Source organism: Cupressus sempervirens, chromosome 2 (genome assembly GCF_028749045.1).
Source record: "Cupressus sempervirens isolate cs-2001-9-10 chromosome 2, ASM2874904v1, whole genome shotgun sequence".
Classification (NCBI taxonomy): domain Eukaryota; kingdom Viridiplantae; phylum Streptophyta; class Pinopsida; order Cupressales; family Cupressaceae; genus Cupressus; species Cupressus sempervirens.
Genome location: NC_143119.1, coordinates 679,204,180 through 679,220,487, shown reverse-complemented (window position 1 = coordinate 679,220,487; position 16,308 = coordinate 679,204,180).

Sequence of the window (16,308 nt, the reverse complement as noted above, 5' to 3'; positions counted from 1 at the left end):
TAAACTTTAACTTCAAGGACCTAATGCTCTGATACCAATTGTTAGAAATAATAGTCCACCAAGATAATTGAGAAGGGGGGAGGTGAATTAGTTATCCAAAAATTAAAACATTTATCTTCTTTGAAAACACTTTACCATTCAACCAAAGTAAGCATCAACCATAATAAAATGCACATAGACAATTACACCAGATATGTTGACTAGGGAAACCCTTGATCAGAGGAAAGTCCTAGTGGGAATGATGTCTACAAGGTGATGTACTAATATAAATATTCCTTGTTAGAGGATGGACCCTATTAGGATTCTATTACAAAATATATTAAAATGAGTCCCTGTTAGGAGACTTTGAATCTCTTTTAGGAGATTCCAATCCTATTAGGATTTGTGCTAACCGTGTTAGGAGTTGTAGTACAATGTATGTAAGATGAGTCCACTACCTAAACATACAATTTCAACTACAAGAAGAGCTCATTGCTCAAACAAGTAATTAACTTTTATCTTCCTCTTTCCTTTGTTCTATCAACTAAACCAATCACTTTCAGATCTTGTAGACTAGGTCACAAACCTTGGATCCAAATATCAAACCTCAAATCACTCATCAAAACATTGGAAATGAAGTTTCCTTCACTTCCATCTACTCTTCTCAACTTCACATTGTAAACTCTCTACTACTTATCATCAATTATAAAACTATCTCATCACACTTCATGATAAAGGAAAATTTTCTTCCTCTATACTAAGTCCATAAAAAAATTCCCTGAGTTGGTTGTTAGACCTTCTTAATTAATTATTATAGGACCAAATTAAGAACATCTTACACTTAGCGATAACATTAATATTCTACCTTACAAATTGAATAACCTTTCATATATGCAATATTATGAAAAGTGAGCTTAGCAACACCATCAACTCTGCTAAGATATATAATAAGTTTACAAGAACATGCCTCTATAAACTCTATCTCAGATTAGACATCACTAAAACTTACATAACTTCTTCTAGACTTATCCTTTCTTCTTCCAATGTTAATTGCATACACCAAATTATTAAAAGTATCTCATATAACCTTAAGTGGTTATAATACCTAACTATCCATCTGTACCAACCTGATCATTTTGCTATTATTCTATTAAATACCATAGAAAATTCTTATGTTGACATGAATGGAAAACTCATTCATGAATGTAACATATCTACAGTACTCCCAATAGGAATATCATCAACATTCACGCTTTCAATGAATATTCTAACTTTAACCCACTACTAGTTCCATTGCATCAAGTGGTATTACAGCATGGTAGCTAATTTTGAATTAGCAAAGTTGATTTGAGAACAAAGAGAAACCAATGCTTCTCTTGAAAAGAGGTTGAGAGAACTTAAAGACATAGTAGATAAACAAAAGAGGGCATAATCTGATGATGAAGATTAGGATGCTAAGGATGAAGACCTTGAAGAAGATGGTGAAATACCTTTTGAGCAAAGACCTCTCTTGGATGATCTCAAATCCATGGAGAAAAGAACCATGAAGGGGAAGTTGGAATTGCTAAATTTTAATGAAAAAATGAATGCTAACATAGCATTGGATTAGATAGAGGCCCTAACTAGTTTCCTTGAGTGTGAAGACATCGAAGAGAAGTAGAGAGTAAAGATAGAAAAATCCAAGTTAAAGGGAGAAACCCTAACTTGGTGGAACTTCATCCAGAAAAAGAGGGTGAAGAAAGGAAGAAACATCATTTAATCATGGGATAGAATGGTGGAATTAGTTAGAGATACTTATGTACCTAATGACTATGGGGTTCTATTGTCACAAAGGTTTGCACACTTGTCCAAAGTTTTTACCTAAGGAAAACCTTGTGAAACATGGAAATAACCTCCAAGATGTGGGACTTAAACTATGAGGTTGAGTCCCTAGAGAAGGTCAGCTTCCTTTACTATTAGGGCACACCTAACTACTCTTGGAGAGGAAAAGGGAGAAGGAATGCATGAAAGAAAATTTACCTACTCTAACCTAAGGGGGTGATGCACCAAAATAGAGTGTTCAGACCAATCTCTGCACATACATGCACTATTGAACCTTCATGACACCAAGAGATATACACATCTAGACTTGCTTTAATCTAACAATCACACACAGATCAAAAAACCCAAATGAATGACACAAGGAAAGAGAGGATTCACTTATATATCATTCATAGGCCAAAAGAGATATGGTCATGCAAGAATTTAGATATCCACAATACACTAATGAGACGCAAATGGTTCTTGTACTTTACATCAATGGCTGAAGGAGATAAGGCAGAATGTCATATAGTTTAGAGGCAAAAGGAATTTACACATGAAATTGTGGAGTAATAACAAAGAAGTCAGAGAAGAGTCAACCAATACAAAATCTAAAAAAATTGCCTTTCTAGTTCAGGCATAACTAAGATAATTTTCTCTGAAGTTACTCCACAACCACTGCCGTTAAGTTTCTAAAAAGATCTGGACAAAATTTGATATTTGTTGAAAAAGGGCTTTGATAGAAATGGTGCCATTAAACCATTTTGGCTAGGTAGATGGATGAACTAAGATGGTGGAGAGTTTTCCTTCATTCACTAAGTTTAGCATTCATCCAAGAGTGGTTTGCATTGATCACAGGGATCAGATTGCATGGGAAAATTTGATCTCCTTCAATTCTGGCTCATGAATTAGTAGTCAGCAGAATATTGCAACTAGAATGGGCCACATGGACCAATTATTTCATTTCATTTTGCCACCCTGGAAAGTCTCCACATGGTTGAACAACTAAGCCACCTTCCAACTTCCTAACCATGACATTCTCCCAACTGCCAGCCTTAACTGCCAATGCTAATTGTAGTGTTATCTCCTTGGGCCTGCAAGGACACATGTCATTGAATTGCTATCTCACTATACATAAATAGTGAGCACCTTTCCATAGCGAGATAGCGACGGCTGTTGATTTGTCTTTGATCCCTTCCTTCATTGTTGGAATTTTTGAACTGGACCCATAGAACTTTGAGGACACATGTTGCTGAATCTCTATCTCTCTATACATATCCTTCGAGCAACTCTTCATGGTGAGATAGCAACGAACATCGATCTAAGACCAAATCAAAGGTGGAGAAACTACACAAAGTACCCTGAAGAAGTGGTGGGTCCCATACTTGCTATGTTGCTATGAGTAAACAACTTGCAACTTTCCATAGTGAGATAGTGATCATCATTGATTTGAGATCGATCATGTGGAATACATTTGATGCATCACTAAAGAGAAATATGGTTGGTCCCCTGTCGTTGTTGTTGTTCGTAACTCTTGTGCAACTCACCATATCGAGATAGTGATGGCTATCGATCTAGCTTGATCTGAGGATCATAAGTCCTCATGTATTTTATGAATGGGCATGGATCTAGGGCATTGATGATGCAAAAAAAACCTTTCCCCACTGGCATATAAATTTATTTATTTTTTTAAAAAAACCTAGCCATATTATGTAATGTCCCCTTTAGGACATATTCGGTTTTTCTCCATTTTGTATAGATTCCATTAGATTTTCATCTGATTTGCTTCTTTATTCCCAAAAAGCTTTCATGATCATTCATATCTGATTCCCCTTTAATAATTGAAATTCTCACATATATATATCAACACTTCACAAGGTTGCATGTTTTCATTAATATATTTAATAAGGCAATTATTATATTATTATAATAGTTATATATAATTATATATTAACATAATATATGTTAATATTAATAATATATATTAATATTAATAATATATGACTATATATTATATATTATTATATTATATATGATTATATGTTATATATGAATCATAATTAAATATTACTTTAATAAATAATAAAGATATAATATCATATATTATTGTCACACAGATATGTACTAATTATCTATGGCATATAAATATCTAACTCATAGATAGATTTATATGGATAATTAATACTTATAATTATATAATATATATAATTATAAATTATATAATATATGATTATTATAATATTATAAATTATATCTTAATATAATTATAATATTATTGATTATTAATATTATATACTCTTTATGTATAATTAATTTATATACTGAAATGGGGATATCACATATTACCACGCTGCCTGGGTCCCACTGTGTGTTTGTTTACCAGCTAGGTGCTATTTTGCTAATGATGAGATAGACAACTTCCCAATAGCGACATAGTGACCTCTAAGGACTTATCAAAATTTGGGGCCGAATCTCATTCTTTCAGTACTGCAACAAAAATTTTGATGGTTGCTATCTCGCTATGGCAAATGACCTTGTAGCTTCTCATAGCGAGTAAATGACATCCATAGATCGTAACAAGATCCAATGGTGGGGAAAGTTGTAGCCCAGCAAAAAGAAATATCATAAGGTTTAATCATTTATTTTTTGGTATTCCCAGGGCATTTAAATAATACTTAAATATGGAAGATGATTGTTGGATGGGCTCAAATGCTTGAATTCAAATTTTGGTGGTAGTAAAAATAGGTAATAGGTTCAACTTGATGGAAGGAAGAAAAGCTTGAAGCAAAAGGACTTAGATGTAAGTTCTTACATTGAGGAATTTTTGGAACTATGCATGAAGACAAATGTAGTAGAAGATGAAGAGAAGAAACTTTCTAGATACATGAATGGCTTGAAAGTACCCATTAAATAAGAGTTTAGTTTGCATAGGTACCCCTCATCACTAAATAAGTGCTACTAGTTGGAAATAAAAGTGGAGGAAAAGTACAAGAGAAAGAAAGATTAAAACAAAGGCAAAGCAAATGACAATAAATCCTTCAAATGAAAGAATAATTCATAGAACAAGGGGTAGTATAGAAACACCAAGACCACTATTTAGAATCCAAAGGAAAAGGATCAAAATAAGTCAAGTTCCAAAGGGAACTATAGAGAAGGCCAAAAATTTAACATACGAATAGTTGGTAAAGGAAATGACCCTATCAAATGCTATAAGTGCAACCAATCGGGACATCATGCAGGCAGGTGTCCCGAGAAAAGAAATAACAACCAAAGTGAAAGAAGAGCATAATTGGTCCAAGAAGATAGTTCAAAAATTGAAGTTGAAGAAGGAAAAATCCTAATGATGAGGAAAACTTTCTTACAAGTCCCACACCCTCAAGAGCCACCCCAAACAAAGAAATTGTTTAGAACAAGGGTTAAGTGCCAAGGAAACGTATGTAACTTTCTTATAGATTTTAGTTCTATAGAGAATTTAGTTTCTAAAGAGATGGTGGAAAAATTAGGATTGAAGAAAACACCACATCCTACCACATCCTTTCCTTATAATATATCATGGCTTACTAAAGGGAAACAAACCTTAGTTACTGAAAAAACCATAGTAGAATTTTCTCTTGGGGATTTCAAAGACAAAGTCTTGTGTGACATAATTGAAATGGATGTTTTCCATCTCCTTCTAGGGAGGCCATGGTAGTATGATTTGGATGCCACCTATAGTGGTAGGAAAAACACATACACCATCATCAAAGGTGGAAAAACCTTCATACTGAAACCATTACCTGATCAAAAAATAGAAAAGGAAGAAACAATAAGAATTGTAATAGGGGGAAAAAGATTAAAAATATAGAAGAATCAGAAGAGTGAGGTTTCATACTGATTATGGAACCTAGGAATGGTGAGAAATCTAATAAGAAAGCACCTATACCAGTAGAAGTCAAAGGACTACTAGAGAAGTATAACAATGTCATGGCAAGTGACATGCCCTCTTCCCTCCCTCCTCTCAGAGATATTACACATTAGATTCATCTAATACCTAGATCCTTATTTCCAAACAAGGTACCTAATACAACAAAAAGTGTGATGTAGCCCAAACAAGTAAACAAAGTAAAAATGTGCAAGGGAAAGGCTATCTTCCTCAACCCACAAACAACAACTATCCACTCTACAACTCCTACACCCTCCCAATGGATATGGTCGATGTATTTCACTTACCTAAGATGTATTCAAGGGTTTACAAGTAGTTTTAGATCCCCAACCAATCCTAGCACTCAAATCCTTCAAAATTTCCCAGTAGGACTAATTGCCCCAATTGGGTCTGCAATGAGAAAGATCTAAGGTTTTTTCTAAAAATTTCCAAAGAAATTTTCAAAAAAATTAGGCTTTCAAATACCCATTTTGGCCGTCTTCAACATATGTCAAACTTAGCATAGGTTGTTTTGGATCAACAACCTGATCCCCAAAGGTGGCACCTTTTTTAGGAATAAAATAGGGTGATTTTACAAAGAAAGTATATGCTTCCCATACATCCAAAGCTTCAAGATTTCAATAGTCCTCCAAATGATCCCAATAAAATTAAAATCAAATAAATTTGGCTCCCCAACCTCTACAAATAAGAAACCCACAATTTGGCCTCTTATAAACCCTCAAATCTAAGGCTTTCTTAATTTGTGACCTCTGAAGACAATATCGACCAACTAAAGGTTGATTCACCATGTAAAAAGTATATTTAGATGATATCTACCATAAAATACCCCTCTCCAATGGATAGATCTCTAGCTACTACACTCTAGGCATACATTGCATGCACCTACAACCACCAAAAAACCATTAGAAGCCTCCATTTGTGTAGACTCCTACAAATCATTGTTAAAATTATTATTTACATTAGGATACAAGGTCATTTCATGAGAATCAGATTCTTACATCCATGGAATGACCAAATGCTTCCAAAGTGCCCAAAACTTACACAAATTGTTGCAAAAGTTGCTTGAAATCAGCACTTTTGGTAAAATGAAAACCTATTTTTCTTAATGAACCAAAAATGGTTTATATATCATGTTAATAGGTTTCAAACATCAATACAGGAATAAGAATCTAATGAAATGAAATGAAACAATGCAAAAGCTCAAAAATGGAGTTTTATTGCATTCAATTGGTCAAATTCGTACATTTATTGGTAAATCCATACTGATGCTCCTCCTTACTAATCTTATGACTTTTCTAGGCTATATAGGATGTACAACAACTTCCCAAACCATATTCCATTGGTTGGAAAACATTAACAAGGTTTTAAAACATTAAAATATGTTTGCCCTCCTAATTTAGGATATAGCCATTAGGATCCTAAATTTGAATTTAAAACCTTATTTAAAATGTTTTAACTCATATTTTATTGCACTCCACTACTTAGGATTTGTTCTAATACCCCCCGAGGACCTATTTGATCCCTCTAAGAAATCTAGATCCCTTGTTGGAACTATTGGCCACCTTTACATCATTTTTATGCCTAAATCCTTTAGCAGACTCTTTAGGACTTTTCAAGTTAACATTAAATTGTTCATTACATTTAGTCATTATAGGCCTCAATATATTCAAATCCACTTTCAAGGATGTCATAGATCCTTTTTTATTATTTGCATTCAAGGTGTTCCTAGATGTTTGCCTAGGTGCTCCTGCACCATACACCCCACCTTGAAAAAGACTCTTGCAACAAGAGTGAAGAGGAGTTGTCTTCAAGCCAACCATTCTCCTAGATGGATGTCTGCAACTCTTCTTTAGCAATCCTCCAATTTTTCCACATGTACTTCTTGCATTCAAAATGTTAGAACAAAAAAAAACATCAGATTTAGGACATTTATCATTTGCCCTCTCAACCTACCCTTTCTCTTACATTTGAGTATCTAGAAGACCCTTGTCTCTGCCCTTCATGGAAACTCCATTACCTACATATAAAGGTACGGTATAAAGGCACCTAATTTAAAATAAAAATGGAGATTAAATATCTTAATCTGAGAGATCTAAATTCATTTCAGTCATAATTCTTGTTTATGTTGGGTTTATACAAAAGTTGTAATGTGAAAATGCATAAAGTGCATAACTGTTGTCAAATTTTCATAATGATTAAAAGAATGTAAGGAGATGTTTAAAATATCATTTAGAAGTAATAACCGACCACAAAAACTATAAAAATGGATGTATGGTTGAACCAAAGAATTAATGAAAGGAAGAGATACATTTTGAAACAAATTTGGAAAAATTATGAGATGTCTAAGAATGAAATTTATTTTATGGATTTTTAAGTGATTGGCATATATCACATCGATTGGTTGATTTTTAAGATTCTTTGAATCAAAATACCAAAAGTGAAGATGAAGTGATCTTTCAAACCCCATTTCCAAGAGGACTTGAAAAAAATTTCAAAGTCAGGGAGTATGGTGCAAGAGCACATATTCATTTGATGTCTCATGGATAAATCCATATTATAAATTATCTTTAATATGGTTTCAATATTATTTAAGGACCTAAATACCATTTTGAGTTCATTCAAATTATTTTGTAAGGCTATAAAAGCCATTAAAAGCATAGCAACTTACAAGGTCATGAAAAATGTTAAGTGTGATAAAACCCTTCAAATGTATCAAAATAGATTGGAAATAGTCTAATTGAAATCTTAAATTCATTGTAATCATGTTTTAAGGGATTATGGAAACTTTGAATTCATTTGGATGATAATTGTAAAAGTTGTTCAAAAGTTGCAAAAATTGTAATGACAACTTTTACAACTTGGTGACAATTTTTTAAAAGTTGGTTTAAAGATGTTAATGGGTAGTTTTAGGTTGGTTGGTGAGTTTAATATTCTTCCAAATTATATATATTTTGTCTCTAGAACACAAAATTGTAAGTGAGAGAAGTTGGAGAAGTTGGAGGAAGGATTTGGAATGGAAGAAAACTTATTTTGATGTTGTAAATTTCAATTTTTTGGTTATATGTTCCTACAATTTATTTGATTTTTTTTTATTTTATGAAAAATCATTTGAATGATAAATATCTATAACTTATATTTTTAGAAAGCTATATTTTTAATCTTTTATTTGGTTTTGTTTTGTATGAATTTCATAGAATTTGGAAGAAGCTATGGTTGTTTGGTTAAGACTAGTCAAGTTCTGTCATAACATGAACAGTTTTAAGGAAATTGTAATAACTTTTATTTCCTTGCTTGGATTTAGATATAACTTGGAGAAAGTGTTTATAAATCACTATTATTTAGTCTAAAAAAAGGTATTTTTTCCATTCTTTCATTTATTAAAATTATTAATAACTGATTAATGGTTTTAATTTCTTCCCCCATTGAGAAATTGTTCTTAAAAGTTGTAACATTCTTGTGCATTCATTTGAAGGGTTGGAAAATATTATAAATATGAATCCCTACCTAATAATTGAGTCTAATAATATATTTTAAGTTTTTTATTGATTCTATGCACCCATTAATTGGTACTTTCTTTGTAATCCAAGCCTAATTAGGCCTATTAGGTTTGTAAATATAGTAAGGATTAAGGAGTATTGGAGTAGAGTTGGTTCTATAAATTTGATATTTTGTGGAAGACCCATAAAGAACACTTTTTCTATGCTCTCTACATCAGCACCCTACAAGATGACTCAAAATCAAAATGCAGAGATTGCAAAACAAATCAAGGTAATGCTTTCCAAAGTTCTAATTCAATAAAGTCTTAGGCCTTCTATAGTACCCTCTGTTCTTGCACCTAAAAAGGATGGAACTTGGAGGCTATGCACTAATAGTAGAGCCATAAAAAGAATAGTTATCAGGTATAGGTTTCCTATGCCAAGGATTGAGGATGTACTTGATTGATTTGGAAATGCTTTCTATATTTGAATTTCTTGTGATGCCATTTAGCCTAAGTAATGCTCCAAGTACAATCATGAGACTCACATCTTGACTTTATTGGATTTTTGTTTTGTTTATCATGATGAAATTCTCACCTTTATTAGTAGTAGGGAAGAACATTTGAATCATGTGTAGCAAGTCCTGATAAGACTTCATGATCACAAGTTGATCATCAATTTGGAGAAATGCACATTCATGAAAAGGGAACCCACCATTTTGGTATTTGTCATATATCAAGCGATTCTAAAAATGGATCCAAGAAAAGTGGAAGCAATTATCAATTGGCCACCTCCTAAAGGTGATACAAATAGTTTTCAGAGTTTGGCCACATTTTATAGGAAATTAATAGAGAACTTTAGTCATATATGTACTTCTGTTCTTAATACAATCAAAGGAAGTAATAAAATCAAATTCTCTTGGACTAATGAGGAAAACAATGCTTTTGAGTCTTTGAAGAATAGAGTGGCTCAATACCCTATCTTGACCTTGGTTGATTTTAAGGAGGTGTTCACTTTTCAAATAAATGCTAGTAATCTAACCCTTGGTGTTTTCATAAGTCAAGAAGGAAAACCTATTGCTTTCTAATCTGAAAAATTAAATGATGCTAAGGAAAGATACTCAACTTATGACCTTGAATTGTATGCAGTAGTACACGATCTCAAGAAGTGGAGACATTATGTTTTTCAAAAGGAATTTGTCATTTATATTGACAACCATGCTCTAAGATTTTTGAATTATTATGAAAACTTAATTGTGAAGCATATCAAATGGATGGAGCAACTGTAGGCATACACTTTCACATTGAAACACAAGAAAGGTCAAGCGAATAAAGTGGTTGATGCCCTCAGTAGAATGGTTTTCCTAATCAAAGAAGTCCAATTAAAAATCATTGGGATTGATGACCAAAAATATCTCTATGTAGGAGATCTAGACTTTGGAGAAGCATTTAAGGTTTTTTTCAATTAATAGTAAAATTTAACACTGATTTTGCTAAACACATTATTTAAAATGATCTTTTATTCAAAGGCTATCAAATTTGTATACCAAGATGTTATATAACACCAAACATCATTAAGGAGAAGTATTGTGGTGGCATGGGAGGCCACTTTGGCATTGATAAAACATCTAAATAGATCAAGAGGAGTTTCTATGGCCTAAAATGTCTAATGACATCAAGAAATTTGTGGAAGGTTGCACTATATGTCAACAAGCTAGGGGTGCATCTACAAATTAGGGGTTATACCAACCTTTTCCAATACCAACTAGACCTTGGGAGTCTATTTCAATGGATTTTGTAATTGGGATTCCTAGAAGAAAACAAGGATTTGATAGTGTATTTTTTGTTGTAGATAGGTTCAACAAACTAGTGCCTTTTTTGCCATAAAGAAGTACTAATGATGTCTCACACATTGCTCACATTTTCTTCAAAGAAATTATAAGAATTTATGAAACAATTGTTTTAGAGAAGGACGTAAATTTTCAAGGACATATTTGGTGTACACTTTATGAGAAATTGGGCACAAATCTAACATACAACTCTTCTTATCACCCACAAACTAATGGCCAATTAGAAGTGGTGAATAGTTCACTTGGAAATCTATTGAGATGCCTAACTAAGTCATATAATCAAAGTTGGGATGTTATACTCCCTCAAGTAGAATTTTCTTTTAATGATTCCTTGAATAGGTATACTGGTAAGACACCTTTCCTAACAGTCTATGGTCTACATCCTAGAGGTCCATTAGATGTGATAGACCTACCATCAGACTTTAAAGTCAGTTCTTAGGGAGAAGAATTGGCAAATCTCATCAACCAAGTCTAAGAAGAGGTAAAGTCTAGACTATAACAAAAAACTAAGCAGTATAAAGAACATGTAGATAAAAGGAGAAGAGAAGTCCATTTTTAGATGGAGACAAAGTTTGGGCATTATCTTAAAATGAAATATTACCAAAGGGAAGAGATTCTGAGCTACACTTGAAGAAGGTTGGCTCATACAATTTTTTTCACAAGATGGGAGAAAATGATTATGAAATATCCTTGCCCCTTACATTGTCTATTTCCCCAATCTTTAATATAGTTGACCTAGCTCTCTACAAAGGTGATGTAGGTTATGATATTTTAGGTTACTCTACAAGTGCATATCATGTTGATACTAAAGATTTTGTTACAAATATCAATCCTAGAAAGCTAGCCATGTTCGAGAAAATACTATAATCTAAAATCCTTAGGAAGACTAGGAGTAAAAATTATATGTAGTATCTTGTCATATTGAAAGGACTACCTAAAATTGAGGCTACTTGGATGACTAAAGAACATATCCTTCCACATGGCATGACTATTGATCAGCTTGACTCAAGTGGGAACTTAATCTCTAAACTTCATGGGAGGTATGGTGTAGGGGCAGCCCAATAAAATATAATGTTAGGACTCTTTTTAAATCTTTAGGTTTTGATTAAGAATTTTGGCTATTCATGTTGACCTACTTGTGAGACCTAGTTCCAAGATTGGCACTCTATAAGCCCTTGGTCAACTATGGTCAAAGGTATCATATAGCCAAGAATCTTAGGATAGAGTAGTTATTCATTTTTTATATGTTTTGGTCCATTTTGTATTGGTTAAAACAAACTTTTGATTACCTTAGGAAAAGTTGCACTAAAATTTACAAAGTTGCTAAAAAGTTGTCAAGCAATTTTTTGCAACTTTTTGAAAAAGTTGTAATTTTGAATCCCAACAACCATATTTAGTTTGACTAGTTGCTATAGCTATTGGGAATGTCTACATAGCCCTTTCAAGTGGGTGGTAGGCATAAAAGTTTAATTTTTCTTTCAGATCAATAAAATACCAATTTTTTCTGCAAAATCTCATGCTTCAACACATTGTATGGACTCATTCCAACACATAGGTATGGGTTTGTGACATTGTTGGATAGCCTAGTGAATCACCTTTCTAATTAACTTGTAAAGAGACTCTAATTCATTTTCTAACTCTAGATATTCAATTTTTACTTATTGTTGTCACAATTTCTTGTATCTACCTAAGGCTTCTTTCATTTTCACTCATATTTTGAGATTCCACCAAGGGAATTTAGTGGAATAGGGTGGAATCCAAGTAGGAACAATTTAATTTAATATTATTTTAGTATAATTTGAAAAGATCCAGACAACAAGGGGAAACTTAATGCCCTAGGCATGCAAGATCCGTGTGCATGCTAGAAATGTGCAACAACAACTCCCACAACTCTGTACAAAAGATTCTTCAAAGCCTAGGATCTCATTTATAAACATGTTATGTAAACACCCTCTTATTATAGTTTTTGGATTGGAGTTCTTTTTTAGTGGTTAGCTTCAATCTATTATGTAAACCCCAAAAGGTTATTCAAATTAGTGATTCATTCCTTGATTGTGTGGTTTTTTCTAAATCTTACTCAAGTTTTTAGAATTCAAGGGCTACAAGCCTTATCTTGGGTTTATGAAGCAACACAGGGATAAATTTTGCATAGTTTGATTCTAATATTTTTTTATGCTATTTGGGACCTAAATAGACTACGAGTATGTCTTGAGTCACCCCTAGTCCTTATTTAAGTTTGGGGACTGAATGTGTCAAAAATATTTTTAATACCCTATGAGATAAATTAGTGATTATTTGTTTTTGTTATAGGTTTTTGTATAGGTTTTCATTGTGATTTGGATTTCTGAGGAGTGGTTTGGCCTATGATAACCTTATCCATCTTTTGGAACACATGTGATAGGTTTTTTGGGGTAGATTATCTTTGTAAGGACACTATTTGTATCCATACCTTTAGTGAAGAGGATTCTAGCAACCTTATTTTAACCCACTACTAGTTCCATTGCATCACTTTTAGTAAAGATAATTTTTAGTAGATGATGTAGGGAGTGCATCAATCTAGTAGTACATAGCTATATTGTTGGCCTAGACTGAATGCTAATGCTACCTATATGGAGGATTATGTGTGATGATCTAAGTCACTAAAGACTCTTCATATTCGATATTGAATAGTATCATTGGTCACTCGAGCTGGTTGATGAACTAGTGTAACATATTTACAATTGGAATTTAATAGTTGGTATTTTGTAACATTGAGATTGAGGTCCTTGAAATTGATGTCAATGGGGCAAAAATATGCAAGAAAAACACAACTCCTAAGTATGGGGTGGAGATATCTCTTTAGGGAGATTTAGAAAGATTCGTGAAATGAAGCAAGAGTGTGCACCTAATGTATTTTGAATTATTTAGTGAGAAGTAAATAATTGATGTCTAAGAAGAAGGAGTTTTGTATTCTTGAAACTTAGATGTTTCTTCATCTATGTTTCCATCAATACCAAGGGGGGATATTATTAGCATGGATACTAATGATACTACTTTGGGGTAGTATCCTGAGTATTGGAGAGTATTGACATGTTGCACTCATCACTATGTTTGTCGTTGATATCAACATAACATAGTTTACATAAAGAATGGCTAAGTAGTAGATAGAGATCTTGATGATCCAAACAATAGTTTTTATTGTCTTTTGATGCATAGTTATGAACATGTTCAACATAGTATCCTAATGATTTGGTCAAGTGCATAGAGTCTAATTTAAAGACATATAGAAGATGTACCTAAATTACAGAGAGTAGTTCACAAAAAAAATATTGGGAAAGTAGTTCATGATGTTTGTTGGCTATCTTACATCTAAGATGTAATGGATAGATGCATAATCAAGTAGTGATAGAGGATAGTCAATTACTAGTGTCAGTGAGTGCTCAAGCCCTAGTATCACACGTGAATTTTAGTATAGATGATGAGGCAAAAATGCTATTGTAATTATATTTAATTAATTATCTTATTATAATTAATTGGGAAATCCTCAACACTGACTCAAGGAATTATTATGAAAATATGGTATAAAGGAGAGATGTTTTCCTTGAGTTTAATGTGGATAGAAGTATTATAATTATTGTTGATGTGTAAAGTTTGAAAAGGAGTAGAATGCTTACTAAATTCATGTAAGCAATCCAAGGGATTATTAGATGGGAGATTTGTGATCTAGTTACAAGATCAGAAGAAGCATAAGTCTAGTTGATAGGATAGAGAAAGAGGAAGAAATAGTAAAGTACAATTCTATTATTCTACAAGGAATAATAGACAGATCATTTGGACAGTGGGTTCATTGGTCTTTCCCTTGAACCTATTTGGGTAGTGGGTCCAGCTATCTTCAACAACTCTTAATAGGGTTGGTACAACTCTTACGAGGGTTCAAATCTCCTAATTTAGGGATTCAAATTCTCCTAATAGGGATTCATATGTAATGAATTTATTCATAGACTCCTAATAGGGTCCATCCTATAAAAAGGAATATTTATATTAGTACATCATCTTGTGGGTACCATTCCCACTAAGGTTTTCCCTTTGATCTAGGGTTTCCCTAGTTAACATATCTGGTGTTATTGCATGTATGAGTATCTTGTTATGGTTTTTGTTTATATTACTCATATGATTAAGTTTGTTTAATGTTGATAATTGTGATATTAGTTGGATAATTGATTCACTCCCCCCCTCTTAGTTATATTAGTGGACTATATTCTAATAAGTGATTGAAGGAAAAGGTAGAGAAGGAAAGTGTGGAAGATAAGATGAAAAGAATATTATAATCAATAAGGATCTAGAGATCAAGCTAGAATAGAGATCTAAATCTGAAAAAGAAGTTTCTTTATAAATTTGGTTAAATTATTGTTACCATCTAACCATTCTAGCTGTGAAGACATATCTTTACAAAGTGTACTTCAAATTTAGATTGTAAATTAATATTTCGAGTGTGAAGTGTGCAAAGACCTCTAACCAGGCCACTCCTAATAGGATGATCTAAATCCTCTAATAGGGCCATACTTAACATTAAGTATTGTAACCTTTGATAGTGTTGGCTCCTAATAGGGCTCACTTCAAAAGAAGTAAAAATTATTGTAGCTAGTTGCATGGTGGATTTTCAAAATTGGGTTTTCGATTAAATATTGGTGTCATCTATGTTCGAGTTATTTTCTTTATTCTTTATATTTTTTCAACTAACTTACTAAAGGTTAAAATTGATTAATATTCATATGACTTCTTTGTTAACCTAGTTACAACAAGAACCTAGTTTTAACCGAGCTTGATAAAGTATTTCATTATTAGTAAAGAGTTCTATTTGACATCTAGGGAAAAGGAATTATTTTTGTGGTATCTGATTCACTCCTCCTCTCTCAGTTACTCTCTTCATTTCCAACAATCTACAATAGCTTTATATACCTATAGGTCCACAAATATTTTTATGAACTAGTTCCAAAAATTCTTTAGAATTAAAACACTTACTTATGAAACTTCTTTTTCTCATTTTTCCAATTTGAAATTGTTTGCACATCCCCATCTTACGTTTTGTTAGATTTGGTATACCTCTTAATCTTGTGTTCTTTCTTATGGTGACTAGCTTATCAAAGTTAACATGACACATCATTTTATACCATATCCAACTTTCCTCAATTTGAGCTAATAAAGATGTATTTTCATAAATAAGTTAAATGAGAAAGGAGAATTAACAAGGAATAAGGCAAGGCTAGTATGCAAAAGTTATCCATGAGAAGAAGGTATTGACT